Below are 16437 nucleotides of genomic sequence, written 5' to 3'. Positions count from 1 at the left end.
TTGTAACATTTAGTTAGATTGTAACATGCACTGGGGCTGTAACATGTAGTTAAGTTGTAACACATACTGTAGTTAGGTTGTAGCAAATACTGTAGTTAGGTTGCAACACATATTGTAGTTAGGTTGTAGCAAATACTGTAGTTAGGTTTCAACACATACTGTAGTTAGGTTGCAATACATACTATAGTTAGGTTGTGGCAAATACTGTAGTTAGTTTGCAACACATACTGCAGTTAGGTTGTAGCAAATACTGTAGTTAGGTTGCAACACATACTGTAGTTAGGTTGCAACACATACTGTAGTTAGGTTGTAGCAAATACTGTAGTTAGGTTGCAACACATACTGTAGTTAGATTGCAACACATACTGTAGTTAGGTTGCAATACATACTATAGTTAGGTTGTAACATCTAATTGTTAGGTTGTAACATGTAATGTAGTTAGGTTGCAACACATACTGTACTTAGGTTGCAACACATACTATAGTTAGGTTGTAACATCTAATTGCTAGGTTGTAACATGTCATGTAGACAGGTTGCAACACATACTGTAGTTAGGTTGCAACACATACTGTAGTTAGGTTGCAATACATACTATAGTTAGGTTGTAACATCTAATTGTTAGGTTGTAACGTAATGTAGTTAGGTTGCAACACATACTGTAGTTAGGTTGCAACACATACTATTGTTAGGTTGTAATATCTAATTGTTAGGTTGTAACATGTAATGTAGTTAAGGTTGCAACATGTAGTGTGGTATTTGTATTTATTAAGGGTCCAATTTGCCAGCTACTCTTCCTGGGGTCCAGCAACATTAAGGCAGTTATACAATTTAAAATATTACATGCCATTATATTTCATGACACTTTTCACAACACATTAAGTGTGTGTTCTCAGGACACTACTCTACTATGACATTTACAATACAAAATCCGTGTGTGTGTGTGTTTTTTCATGGTCCCTGCTGTTCCATAAGGTGTATTTGTATCTGTTTTTAAATCTGATTCTATTGCTTGCATCAGTTACCTGATGTGGAGTAGAGTTCCATGTGGCCTTGCATAGTCTGTTCTTGACTTGGGGATTGTGAAGAGACCTTTGTTGGTATGTCTTGTGGGGTATGCATGGGTGTCCGAGCTATGTGCTAGTAGTTTAAACAGACAGCTTGGTGCATTCAGCATGTCAACACTTCTTACAAAAACAAGTAGTGATGATGTCAATCTCTCCTCCACTTTAAGCCATGAGAGCTCTAAATGCATATTATTAATGTTAGCTCTCTATGTACACCCAAGGGCAAGCCGTGCTGCCCTGTTCTGTAGTTAGGTTGTAACATGTAGTTAGGTTGTAGCGTGTACTGTAGTTAGGTTGTAACATGTAGTTAGGTTGTAGCGTGTACTGTAGTTAGGTTGTAACATGTAGTTAGGTTGTAGCGTGTACTGTAGTTAGGTTGTAGAGTGTACTGTAGTTAGGTTGTAGAGTGTACTGTAGTTAGGTTGTAGAGTGTACTGTAGTTAGGTTGTAGCGTGTACTGTAGTTAGGTTGTAACATGTAGTTAGGTTGTAGCGTGTACTGTAGTTAGGTTGTAACATGTAGTTAGGTTGTAGAGTGTACTGGAGTTAGGTTGTAGAGTGTACTGTAGTTAGGTTGTAGCGTGTACTGTAGTTAGGTTGTAACATGTAGTTAGGTTGTAGCGTGTACTGTAGTTAGGTTGTAGAGTGTACTGTAGTTAGGTTGTAGAGTGTACTGTAGTTAGGTTGTAGCGTGTACTGTAGTTAGGTTGTAACATGTAGTTAGGTTGTAGCGTGTACTGTAGTTAGGTTGTAGAGTGTACTGTAGTTAGGTTGTAATGTGTAGTTATATCATGTATGAAGGTAAGACCCAGATGCAGACAACAGCGGTTTAACAATGGTTTAATAATCTAACAGGGGCAATAGACAGGTCAAGGCAGGCAGGGGTCAGTAAAACCAGAGGTGGGGCAACGGTACCGGACGGCAAGCAGGCTCAGGGTCAGGTGTAGGCAGAGTGGTCAGGCAGGCGGGCTCAGAGTCAGGACAGGCAACGGTCAAAACCAGGAGAGCGAGAAAAAGAGAGACTGGGAAAAGCAGGAGCTAAGACACAAAAATACTGGTTGACTTGAAAAACAAGACGAACTGGCAACAGAAAACAGAGAACACGGGTATAAATGCACAGGGGATAATGGGGAAGATGGACAACACCTAGAGGGGGGTGGAGACAATCACAAAGACAGGTGAAACAGATCAGGGTGTGACAGTACCCCCCACCCCGCCCCCACCTGGCGTCCTACCTGGGTGCATATCTGGTTGACCGGGGTGTCGGCGGTGCAAGTCGGCGACGAGGGCTGGATCCCAGTCAACCAGGTACTGGAAACCCCTGCCCCATGGTCGAACACTCAGGAGGTGTGTACGCCGGATGGCCATCGATGACATGGGGTGGAGGGGTGGGCCTGGAAACAGAAGACAAAGGGCTGTGAGTGTCACGCCCTGACCTTAGAGAGACGTTTTATTTCTCTATTTGGTTAGGTCAGGGTGTGATGTGGGGTGGGCATTCTATGTTTTGTTTTCTATGTTTCTTTATATCTTTGTTTTGGCCAGTTATGGTTCTCAATCAGGGAAAGCTGTCTATCGTTGTCGCTGATTGGGAATCATACTTAGGTAGCCCTTTTTCGCTCCTTTAGGTGTGGGTAATTATCTTTGTTAGTGGCACTATAGCCCTGTTAAGCTTCACGGTTGTTTCTTCATTTCTTGTTTTGTTGGCGACATTTACAATAATAAAAGAAAATGTACGCTCACCACGCTGCACCTTGGTCTCCTTCCAACGACGGCCGTGACAGAACTTCCCACCACCAAAGGACCAAGCAGCATGGCCAGGAGAGGCAGCCCCAAAATCATTTTTTGGGGGGAGCACACGGGACGGTCGGCGGAGCCGAGGATGGAACCAGAGCCAGTCGGGGTGAACTTGGAGGGGAGCGAAGGGATTGAAGCAGAGACAGTGAAGGAGTTGATGGGGAGATTGGAGAGGAGAGCTATGAGAGAGCTGCTGTGTTGGTGCATGAGGCACGACATTCACCCTACGGAGCGTGTCATCGGTTTGATGTCACCTGAGTCAGCTCTCCATACTCGTCCTGAGGTGCGTGCTAGCCGTCTGGTGAAGACTGTGCCAGCCCCACGCACCAGGCCTCCTGTGCGCCTCTCCAGCCCTGCACGTCTTGTGGCGGCTCGGCTCCGGGGGGGGTCTCCTTCCGACGACGGCCGTGTCAGTGAGACATGGGCTTAATCCTAGACACATGGAAAGTAGGGTTAATACGGAGAGTACAGGGTAACAAAAGATGAACAGCGTGGGTCTAATAACTCTAGAGATGGGTAACGGTCCGATGAAACAGGGGGAAAGTTTACAGGACTCCAGCTGGAGGGGCAGGTAACAGTGGGGTATAGCGGAGAGACATGGCACCCGGCTTGACGTTCTTGGACCCCGGCCGGTAGGAGAGGGGAAAGTTGAACCGGATGAACAGCAGGGTCCATCTCGCATGCTTGGAGTTGAGGATACTCCAGATTTTTGTGGTCGGTCCACACAATGAACGGATGTTACGCCCCTTCTAGCCAGTGCCTTCATTCCTCCAACGCCATCTTCACTGCGAGAAGCTCCTGATTCCCCACATCGTAGATCCTCTCCATGGTATTGAGGCTATGGGAGAAGGTGGCGCAGGGATGCAGCTTAATATCCAGGGCAGAACATTGGGACAGGACAGACCCCACTCCGACATCCGAAGCATCAGCCTCCACCACGAACTGACGGGAAGGGTCAGGATGAACCAGGATAGGAGCAGCTGTGTTTAAGGTCCCGGAACGCCCAGTCAGCGGCAGAGGACCACGTGAACGGAACCTTGGGAGGGGTGAGTTTATACAGGGGGAGGCCAGGGTGCTGTAACCCCGGATAAAGCGATGATAAAAGTTGGCGAACCCCAGGAAGCATTGCAGCTGCACCTTGGACGTAGGCTGAGGCCAATCCACCACCGCTCTCACCTTCTCTGGATCCATCTGGACACTCCCAGTAAAAATGGACCATTCCCAGAAAGGTAATGGTGGTGCGATGGAACTCGCACTTTTCCGCTTAACAAACACCTGGTTCTCCAGAAGGCGCTGTTGGATGTGGATCACGTGTTCTTTGGGGGAGCGGGAGAAGACGAGGATGTCATCAAGGTAACTGTCATCAGCCTAACTGCACGTTACAACCAAACTACATGTAAAACCAAACTGCACGTTACACCCAAACTACAATACACATTACATCCTAACTACAGGACACGTTATACCCTAACTATAGTACACGCTACACCCTAACTACTGTACACGCTACACCCTAACTACTGTACACGCTACACCCTAACCACAGTACACGCTACAACCTAACTACAGTACACGCTACAGTACACGCTACAGCCTAACTACAGTACACGCTACAGCCTAATTGCATGTTACTATCTAACTACAGTACACATTACAGCCTAACTACAGTACACGTTACAGACTAACTACAGAGCACATTACAGCCTAACTACAGAACACGCTACACTCTAACTACAGTACATGTTAAAACCTAACAACACTACACATTACAACCTAACGACATGTTACAAACTAACTACACACTGTCCCGGGGACGTCTGTACTCTCTGTCGTGACCAGAGACCAAGGCTATGGAGACCTACATTGGGAACTTTTTAAAATTATTATTTTTTAAATATATATATATTTTATCTGACGGCCCCAGCTGCGAACTCAGGCTCTGTGTGTAGTTAACGGACCCTCTCTGCCCAGTCAATGCCATTTTACCTGTTGTTGTTTTAGCTGATTAGCTGTTGTTGTCTCACCCATTGTTGTCTTAGTTAGCTCTCCAAATCAACACCTGTGATTACTTTATTCCTCGCTGTATGTCTCTCTAATATGTCAATAGGCCTTGTATACTGTTGTTTAGGTTAGTTATCATTGTTTTAGTTTACTGCGGAGCCCCTAGTTCCACTCATTATACCTCTGATACCTCCTTTGTCCCACCACCCACACATGCGGTGACCTCCCCCATTATAACCAGCTTATCCAAAGATGCAACCTCTCTTATCGTCACTCAGTGCCTGGGCTTACCTCCGCTGTACCCGCACCCCACCATACCCCTGTCTGCACATTATAATGCCTTGAATATATTCTACCACGCCCAGAAATCTGCTCCTTTTATTCTTTGTCCACAACGCTCTAGGCGACCAGTTTTGATAGCCTTTAGCCGTAGCCTCATCTAACTCCTCCTCTGTTCCTCAGGTGATGTGGAGGTAAACCCAGGCCCTGCATGTCCCCAGGCACCCTCATTTGTTGACTTCTGTGATCGAAAAAGCCTTGGTTTCATGCATGTCAACATCAGAAGCCTCCTCCATAAGTTTGTTTTACTCACTGCTTTAGCACACTCCGCCAACCCTGATGTCCTTGCCGTGTCTGAATCCTGGCTTAGGAAGGCCACCACCAATTCTGAGATTTCCATACCCAGCTACATCATTTTCCGTCAAGATAGAACTGCCAAAGGGGGAGGAGTTGCAATCTACTGCAGAGATAGCCTGCAAAGTTCTGTCATACTTTCCAAGTCTATACCCAAACAGTTTGAACTTCTAATTTTAAAAATGAACCTCTCCAGAAATAAGTCTCTCACTGTTGCCGCCTGCTATCGACCCCCCTCTGCTCCCAGCTGTGCCCTGGACACCATTTGTGAATTGATCGCCCCCCATCTAGCTTCAGAGTTCGTTCTGTTAGGTGACCTAAACTGGGATATGCTTAACACCCTGCAGTCCTACAATCTAAGCTAGATGCCCTCAATCTCACACAAATCATCAAGGAATCCACCAGGTACAACCCTAAATCCGTAAACATGGGCACCCTCATAGACATTATCCTGACCAACTTGCCCTCCAAATACACCTCTGCTGTTTTCAATCAGGATCTCAGTGATCACTGCCTCACTGCCTGTATCCGCTATGGGTCCGCGGACCACCCCTCATCACTGTCAAACGCTCCCTAAAACACTTCTGCGAGCAGGCCTTTCTAATCGACCTGGCCCAGGTATCCTGGAAGGATATTGACCTCATCACGTCAGTCGAGGATGCCTGGTCATTCTTTAAAAGTAATTTCCTCACCATCTTAGATAAGCATGCCCCGCTCAAAAAATGCAGAACTAAGAACATATATAGACCTTGGTTCCCTCCAGACCTGACTGCCCTTGACCAGCACAAAAAACCTCCTGTGGCGGACTGCAATAGCATCGAACAGTCCCCGTAATATGTAAGTGTTCAGGGAAGTCAGGAACCAATACACGCAGTCAGTCAGGAAAGCAAAGGCTAGCTTTATCAAGCAGAAATTTGCATCCTGTAGCTCTAACTCCCAAAAGTTTTGGGACACTGTAAAGTCCATGGAGTGTCTGCTGCCCACTGCACTGAGGCTAGGTAACACGGTCACCAATGATAAATCCATGATAATCGAACATTTCAATAAGCATTTCTCAACGGCTGGCCATGCCTTCCTCCTGGCTACTCCAACCCCGGCCAACAGCTCCGCCCCAAGCCTCCCCAGCTTCTCCTTCACCCAAATCCAGACAGCAGATGTTCTGAAAGAGCTGCAAAACCTGGACCTGTACAAGTCAGCTGGGATAGACAATCTGGACCCTCTCTTTCTAAAACTATCCGCCGCCATTGTTGCAACCCCTATTACCAGCCTGTTCAACCTCTCTTTCGTATCGTCCGAGATCCCTAAAGATTGGAAAGCTGTAGCGGTAATCCCCCTTTTCAAAGGGGGTGACACCCTAGACCCAAACTGTTAAAGACCTATATCCATCCTGCCCTGCCTATCTAAAGTCTTTGAAAGCCAAGTTAATAAACAGATCACTGACCATTTCGAATCCCACCGTACCTTCTCCGCTGTGCAATCCGGCTTCCGAGCCGGTTACGGGTGCACCTCAGCCACGCTAAAGGTACTAAACAATATCATAACCGCCATTGATGTAAGACAGTACTGTGCGGCCGTCTTCATCGACCTGGCCAAGGCTTTCGACTCTGTCAATCACCGTATTCTTATCGGCAGATTCAATAGCCTTGGTTTTTCTAATGACTGCCTCGCCTGGTTTACCAACTACTTTACAGATAGAGTTCAGTGTGTCAAATCGGAGGGCATGTTGTCCGGACCTCTGGCAGTCTCTATGGGGGTACCACAGGTGTAACGTTCTGACCTTAGTTCCTTTGTTTTGTCTTTGCTTTAGTATGGTCAGGGTGTGAGTTGGGTGGGTTGTCTATGTTAGTTTTTCTATGATTTTCTATTTCTGTGTTTGACCGGGTATGGTTCTCAATCAGAGGCAGCTGTCAATCGTTGTTCCTGATTGAGAACCATATTTAGGTAGCCTGTTTTCAATTGTGTTTTGTGGGTGGTTGTTTTCAGTCTTTGTGTGTCTACACCAGACAGAACTGTTTCGGTTGTTTCTTTGTTGTTTTTGTTATTCAGTGTTAAGTTTTGAGTATTATAAAAAACCATGAACACTTACCACGCAGCACCTTGGTCCTCACCTTCTTCTCCTCCTTCCACCGACGACAGCCGGTACAGAACCACTCACCAAAAAAGGACCAAGCAGCGTGGTATTGGGCAGCAGCGATCTCAGAACTCCTGGACATGGGAGGACGTTTTGGACAGCAAGGGTTGCTACACATTGGAGGAGATCCTGGCTGGAAGGGATCGTCTCCCATGGGAACAGGTGGAGGCAGCCAGGAGAGCGGAGGCAGTAGGTAATGGGAGCCAGTGCTTCGAGGGAACACGGCTGGCAAGGAAGCCGGAGAGGCAGCCTCAAAAATGTATTGGGGGGAGAGGCACACGGGGAGTGTGGCTAAGTCAGGTAGGAGACCTGAGCCAACTCCCCGTGCTTACCGGAGAGCGAGAGGGACCGGGCAGGCACTGTGTTATGCCGTGAGGCGCATGGTGTCCCCGGTGCGTGTGCATAGCCTGGTGCGGTACATTCCAGCTCCTCGTATCGGCCGGGCTAGAGTGGGCATCGGGCCAGGTGCCATGAAGCTGGATCTACGCATCTGGTCTCCAGTGCGTCTCCTCGGGCCGGCGTACATGGCACCAGCCTTACGCATGGTGTCCCCGGTTCGCCAGCACAGCCCAGTGCGGTCTTTTCCACCTCGCCGCACTGGCCTGGCTACGGGGAGCATTCAACCAGGTAAGGTTGGGCAGGCTCGGGGCTCAAGAGCTCTAGTGCGCCTTCATGATCCAGTCTATCCGGTGCCACCTCCACACACCAGCCCTCCGGTGGCAGCCCCCCGCACCAGGCTATCTCTCTGTCTTCCGCCTACAGGTGCTCCCGCCTGTCCAGCGCTGTCAGAGCCTTCCTCCTGCCCAGCGCTGCCAGAACCATCCTCCTGCCCAGCGCTGCCAGAGCCGCCCGTCTGTCCTGAGCTGCCAGAGCCGCCCGTCTGTCCTGAGCTGCCAGAGCCGCCCGTCTGTCCTGAGCTGCCAGAGCCGCCCGTCTGTCCTGAGCTGCCAGAGCAGCCTGTCTGTCCTGAGCTGCCAGGGCCGCCCGTCTGTCCTGAGCTGCCAGAGCCGCCCGTCTGTCCTGAGCTGCCAGAGCCGCCAGACTCATATTAAACATCTCCAATCAAAAATCAAATCTAGAATCGGCTTTCTATTTCGCAACAAATTTACCCTTGTAAAACTGACTACCCTACCGATCCTCGACTTCGTCGATGTCATCTACAAAATAGCTTCCAACACTCTACTCAGCAAACTGGATGCAGTCTATCACAGTGCCATCCGTTTTGCTACCAAATCACCTTATACCACCCACCACTGTGACCTGTATGCTCTAGACAGCTGGCCCTCGCTACATATTCGTCGCCAGACCCACTGGCTCCAGGTCATCTAAATCTATGCTAGGTAAAGCTCTGCCTTATCTCAGTTCACTGGTCACGATAACAACACCCACCCGTAGCACACGTTCCAGCAGGTATATCTCACTGATCATCCCCAAAGCCAACACCTCATTTGGCCGCCTTTCCTTCCAGTTCTCTGCTGCCAGTGACTGGAACGAATTGCAAAAATCGCCGAAGTTGGAGACTTTTATTTCCCTCACCAACTTTAAACATCAACTACCTGAGCAGCTAACAGATCGCTGCAGCTGTACATAGTCCATCTGTAAATAGGCCACCCAATCTATCTACCTCAGCCCCATACTGTTTTTATTTATTTACTTTTCTGCTCTTTTGCACACCAGTATCTCTACTTGCACATCATCTGCTCATTTATCACTCCAGTGTTAATCTGCAAATTGTAACTATTCGCTCCTATGGCCTATTGTAACGGCGTTCTTCGTTTGTTGAAAGAGAGTCGGACCGAAATGCAGCGTAGTGGTTACTCATGACTTTAATGAAAAAAGTGACACATGAAATAACTATACAAATACGAAAACAACAAACGGAACGTGAAACTTATTACAGCCTATCTGGTGAACACTACACAGAGACAGGAACAATCACCCACGAAATACAAAGCGAAACTCAGGCTACCTAAATACGGTTCCCAATCAGAGACAACAAGAAACACCTGACTCTGATCGAGAACCGCCTCAGGCAGCCCAAACCTAACTAGACACACCCCTAATCATAGCAATCCCAATCCTATAAAACCCCAATGCGAAACACAACACGTAAACCCATGTCACACCCTGGCCCGACCAAAATATATAACGAAAACACAAAACACCAAGACCAAGGCGTGACACCTATTTATTGCCTACCTCCTTATGCCTTTTGCACACACTGTATATAGACTTTCTTTTTTCAACTGTGTCATTGATTGGTTTATGTTATTGGCTTGTTTATTGTTTATTCCATGTGTAACTCTGTGTTGTCTGTGTCACACTGCTTTGCTTTATCTTGGCCAGAACTTGTTCTCAACTAGCCAACCTGGTTAAATAAAGGTGAAATAAAAAATAAATACAAATAAATAAACAAAAGGTTATAGAATTTACTGTAGTTAGGTTGTTGCATGTACTATAGTTAGGTTGTAACATTGTAGATAGGTTGTAACATGTACTTAGGTTGTAAGATGTACTATAGTTAGGTTGTAAGATATACTGTGGTTAGGTTGTACCGTGTAGTTAGGTTGTAACCTTTACTGTGGTTATGCTGTAACCTACTGCAGTTAGGTCCTTTATCATCAGCGTCGTCCATGTTATGGTTTGGCCGGGGTAGGCCGTCATTGTAAATAAGAATTTGTTCTGGCCTCCCGAGTGGTGCAGTGGTCTAAGGCACTGCATCGCAGTGCTAGCTGTGCCACTAGAGAATCTGGGTTCGAGTCCAGGCTCTGTCGCAGCAGGCCTTGACCAGGTGACCCATGGGCAGCACACAATTGGCCCAGAGCCGTCCGGATTAGGGGAGGGTTTGGCCGTCAGGGATGTCCTTGTCCCATCGTGCACTAGAGACTCCTGTGTTGGGCCTAGTTAAAATAAAATAAATCGAAAAAAATGGCTAATAACAAAACTACTAATTGTACTAATACAGATACACATCACAGGTAGAAAAACTTTTCTCAGTTTCCTAGTGTTTGGTTGTCTATAGCCTGGGGGTAAATTCATTGTGGTGAATAAAAAACATTCCCAGGCTACTAGATACCTATACCATGTCAAATTACTTTAGTGTTTTACAGGTTGCTAGACACTTTCATAGTATGACACCAGCACACTCAATCATTCACTTATTCCTGCAAGGTTCAAGCTGTGAACATTTTTCAATGTTCTGGCAGGGTTTTGCTGCAAGGCTCCCATCTCACTGGTAGTTTTTTGCAATTCTTGTAGCTTCTGCAACTGGCTGGTAACATTCTTTCACCCCTCATTCTGAAACATGCTATTCTGAAAGATAAGTATACAATAGTTCTGTGTTTAAGTACTGTTTGTCCATTTGTTGTGGTTTCGAAGTTAGCCTTCACAGATTTGTTTTAGTTTTGTTACATGCATTTATTTGTGGTAGTTTTAACAAAAATGGGTCTGATACAGTCGTTTCTTGTCATGGGTTGAGCAAGTGGGAGAGGGAGGCCAGCGACATTATCAGTATTATATATAGCTCTGTATGTACGAATACGGCTCTGTCAACAAATTAGCACTATCTATAACCATATACCAAATGCCATTTGAGATCGGGTGATAGTTGACCCCTTTTCTGACACCATTATTACATAGGAGAGACTAGGGTCAGTGGTCCTAGCAGTGGCTTGGGGAAGGGGACTTGGATAACGGATCAGGAGTCCAACTGGAGAAAGGTCCAACTGGAGAAAGGTCCAATTGGAGAAAGGTTGGCCTGACTTTGAGAAGTCTACTGTCTGGATTATGACCACTGTGGAATTCATAGGTTTAGCACAGTGGTGGTCAATCCTAGTCCTGGAGGACCGCCTTGTGTACATGCTTTTGTTTCAGCCCTGCACTAATACATTGTTCCTTTAGAAAAATAATAAGTATTCCATTTAGACCATCCTTGAGCTAGCATTTTGTAGTTGCCATTTGAATTGTATTATGAATAATTGATAGGCCTATCGTCATTATTGAAATTATCAATTTAGGATTGCATGATTAGTTTACGTTTCATTATTTGTTTACTTGTTCAACTGATTCAATCATTCAAGACATGCCTAATGCCCTTCAACAGATACCCTCTCTAATCCACATTGTATTGTACTACCCTACTCTGGTATGAACACATTGCACTGTACACCTCACACACCAACAATGAATTGTTTGTAGGCTGTAATAATTCCTGGTAGTCATGAGTACAGTGGCCCCAGCCCTAAACCTATTTATTAACCAACCAACCCCCTGGCTGGCAAACGCACGCACACACACCATGCTCCAAATCTCCTGCTTAGGGTGTGTTCTTTATGTTTGTGGTTATTCGAGGCCTCATTTTTCAGCCAATCAGGGACCAGGGGGAATCAGGCCACCTCGGTCCAAACCAATGATGTAAATAATCCCACACAGGAACAATACAATATGCTCCGGCACACCAACAAGCACAGCAGGAAGTGGACATGTCCTGGGTTGGTGGGCAGCACGTGAGATTTGGCAGGCGGTGGTAATGTTCCCAAATTTCAAGATGTGGGAACGACACTAAAAGGGAGGGAAAATGTTTCTTAATCTCATTCTGGTAAATTGGATTATGTGGAAGTATTTAAATGTTTCCATGGTAGTTCAGTATGAAATAAACGATGTAGAAATATATAATTCTGTGAATATATGCCAATGCCGTTTGGGTATATGACTAATCTCCTATATTTTAAAGAGAACGAGTAGTCCTGCACAAACACTTGTTGAATGAAGTGGTTGTGAAATGATTTGTTGAGCAATGGCAGCATGCATTGACAGTGAATAATGTCACCTTTTCATGTTATCAGTTATGAGAAAAATGTGAACGCACTGTGATATACCATACAGCCAGGAATGTGAACCCACCTGTAGAGATTTCTCTATATGCCTGAATCTCTAATCCGTGCTTTAGAACAGCCTGTCAAGACATTGTTTTGATGACTAACTACATGTACTGTACAATGTACAGAATCAAAGCACTACATGACTGAGGCAGCAGACACTGTAAATAAACAGCTGAGCCAGGATAAAAGAGTTGGGTGGGACAGTCGTAGTACCGCATCCATATGTATACTTTTTTTTATATAGCCTATGGCTCTGGTGGTTAGAGCAGGAATGTGAGGTTCTTACGTAGATCAATGGCATGAGGAAGGATTCATGTATGGCTCTATAGATCTGAGGAGAGGAGAAAGGGATGTTAATGTTAGGTGAAGCCATGGATGAAGTAAATGTCTACTTAACTTGTGTACTGTGAAACAGGTGGGATATGGACTCTATGGGAGGCATGGCATTGCGGTCACATCATGTCTCACAACATTCTGTTCCTCAGAAAACATTGTTCACTGGCTGCTATTGAGTTTCTAGATGCATTATGGTGCCCTGTGAGGCATAACAATGACAAAAAGTTAACGTTGACTCCCGGTAAATGAACCGGCTTGGGACTCTGAGAGATCACAGGGAAGGATTTCTATCCAAATCTATTCAATTTGATCTGTATCCATAGTGAGGGATTATCCTCACGGATCTGCCTTACAGTTAGGTGTGCCAGCTGTGTTTCAACTACTGAGGGAATGTGCTTCCTGTGTTGTGTCACGCCACAATGCAATCGTGCGTATCAAATCGAATTCACTGGAACATCCTCCTCAGTCTTTCTTTCTATAAAGCATTGACAGGTCAAACAAACTTTACAAGACCAGACAACATTCAAAGGCACTTGGGTGCACTGGTGATATTCTACCACATTACTGTGGCATACATATATATTTTTTTATCTGATTTCCGCTATGTCACTGTGATTTTTTTTTCTCTGCAATCCTGAAAAGGAAACTATGTCTCATCGTAAAACAACGTTATTTGTTTGGTTAATCACTAACCTAAAGGTTTAATTTTTTTATTTGACCTTTATTTAAGCAGATTAGGCTAGTTGAGAACAAGTTCTCATTTGCAACTGGCCAAGATAAAGCATAGCAATTTGACACATACAATAACACAGAGTTACACATGGAATAAACAAAACATACAGTCAATAATACAGTAGAACAAAAGAAAACAAAAAGTCTATATGCAGTGAGTGCAAATGAGGTAAGGTGGTTTCAAAGCAAAGACTAACATTGATTTAATTGACTATCAAGATGGATGAATCATATTGCAAATAGCACGGTGATAAAGAAATCACACTTGAGGAATCTCCTTTAAAGAGATTGAATGGGATCTTAAGCACTTACAAATTCATAACATATCATCCGAATTGCAGAAAAACTACATTTTTGGGCAGGACATAACATATCATACAAAATGGATGACGTTGTACAATTGTGCAACATTTTCAGGGACCTGTTTTGGCTCATACCTTCAAAACTACCGGCTGAAATGATCCAAAAACTTGAACACATATTTATCATTTTTCCATCCTCTGAGCAGCTGATGAGAGCCTGCTGTTTGAAATCATGTGGCACCCACCTTCTGCTTTTCAACAAAATTGGTATCTATCTGGTGACAAATGGTACGTAACTGTGTTTATTTTCATTAATCATTAATAAATAGAGTAATTACTTAATTATTACATAAATACCCTTTTACAATTTGATGTCTAGATAAATACCAGATTATAAGTAAAACAATAAATAACAGAGTTGTGTCCTACCCTTCTTTTTTGCATATCTGATTCCAATCAAATATTTTTCCTGCAGTCTGAACAGCCAAAAAGCACATGGAATCGTATATTCTCCAATCAGATTCAAACCACATTTATAGGTGGTTTGATATCAGATACCAATCCGATTCCTGGCCATGCGACTTGTGTTTGAATGGACTAATCAGATTTATTTGCCCTCAAGTGTTTTGTAGACTGCTATTTGGCATATCTTGTTGCGTGCTAGATACTCTATTGACAGTTTGACAAGAAAATGTGGCAACTAAATAGCTTGTTTACAAACAAAGTACTGAGTTTCTCGTGCTATCAAGCTAAACAGCTACCTAGCTTGTTGACTGCTGAGGCTAGCCAAAAAGTACTTGTTTTGAAAGTTGGATCATCTTATCCTTATCCTTATCCAGGTACAACCCCAAATCTGTAAACACGGGCACCCCCTCATAGATATCATCCTAACCAACTTGCCCTCCAAATACACCTCTGCTGTGTTCAACCAAGATCTCAGTGATCACTGCCTCATTGCCTGCATTCGCTATGGGTCCGCGGTCAAACGACCACCCCTCATCACTGTCAAACACTCCCTAAAACACTTCAGCGAGCAGGCCTTTCTAATCGAACTGGCCCTAGTATCCTGGAAGGATATTGACCTCATCCTGTCACTAGAGGATGCCTGGTCATTCTTTAAAAATGCCTTCCTCACCATCTTAAATAAGCATGCCCTATCAAAAAATGTTGAACCAGGAACAGATATAGCCCTTGGTTCTCTCCAGACCTGACTGCCCTCGACCAGCACAAAAACATCCTGTGGCGTTCTGCATTAGCATCGAATCGCCCCCGTGATATGCAACTTTTCAGGGAAGTTAGGAACCAATATACACAGGCAGTTAGGAAAGCTAAAAAGCAGAAATTTGCATCCTGTAGCACAAACTGAAAAAGGTTCTGGGACACTGTAAAGTCCATGGAGAATAAAAGCACCTCTTCCCGGCTGCCCACTGCACTGAGGCTAGGAAACACTGTCACCACCGATAAATCCACTATAATTGAGAATTTCAATAAGCATTTTCCCACGGCTGGCCATGCTTTCCACCTGGCTACCCCTACCCCAGTCAACAGCCCTGCACTCCCCACAGCAACTCGCCCAAGCCTCCCCATTTCTCCTTCACCCAAATCCAGAAAGCTGATGTTCTGAAAGAGCTACAAAATCTGGACCCCTACAAATCAGCCGGGCTAGACAATCTGGACCCTCTCTTTCTAAAATGATCTGCTGAAATTGTTGCAAGCCCTATCACTAGCCTGTTCAACATCTCTTTCATATCGTCTGATATTCCCAAAGATTGGAAAGCTGCCACGGTCATCCCCCTCTTCAAAGGGGGAGACATTCTAGACCCAAACTGCTACAGGCCTATATCTATCCTACCCAGCCAAGTTAACAAACAGATTACCGACCATTTAGAATCCCACCGTACCTTCTCCGCTATGCAATCTGGTTGCAAATGAGAACTTGTTCTCAACTAGCCTTGTACTCAACTAGCCTACCCGGTTAAATAAAGGTGTTCTCAACTAGCCTACCCGGTTAAATAAAGGTGTTCTCAACTAGCCTACCCGGTTAAATAAAGGTGTTCTCAACTAGCCTACCCGGTTAAATAAAGGTGTTCTCAACTAGCCTACCCGGTTAAATAAAGGTGTTCTCAACTAGCCTACCCGGTTAAATAAAGGTGTTCTCAACTAGCCTACCCGGTTAAATAAAGGTGTACTCAACTAGCCTACCCGGTTAAATAAAGGTGTTCTCAACTAGCCTACCCGGTTAAATAAAGGTGTTCTCAACTAGCCTACCTGGTTAAATAAAGGTGTTCTCAACTAGCCTACCCGGTTAAATAAAGGTGTTCTCAACTAGCCTACCCGGTTAAATAAAGGTGTACTCAACTAGCCTACCCGGTTAAATAAAGGTGTTCTCAACTAGCCTACCCGGTTAAATAAAGGTGTACTCAACTAGCCTACCCGGTTAAATAAAGGTGTTCTCAACTAGCCTACCTGGTTAAATAAAGGTGTTCTCAACTAGCCTACCCGGTTAAATAAAGGTGTACTCAACTAGCCTACCCGGTTAAATAAAGGTGTTCTCAACTAGCCTAC

This window comes from Oncorhynchus kisutch, linkage group LG19 (assembly GCF_002021735.2).
Source record: "Oncorhynchus kisutch isolate 150728-3 linkage group LG19, Okis_V2, whole genome shotgun sequence".
Lineage (NCBI taxonomy): Eukaryota > Metazoa > Chordata > Actinopteri > Salmoniformes > Salmonidae > Oncorhynchus > Oncorhynchus kisutch.
Note: the sequence above shows the minus strand (reverse complement) of the source record.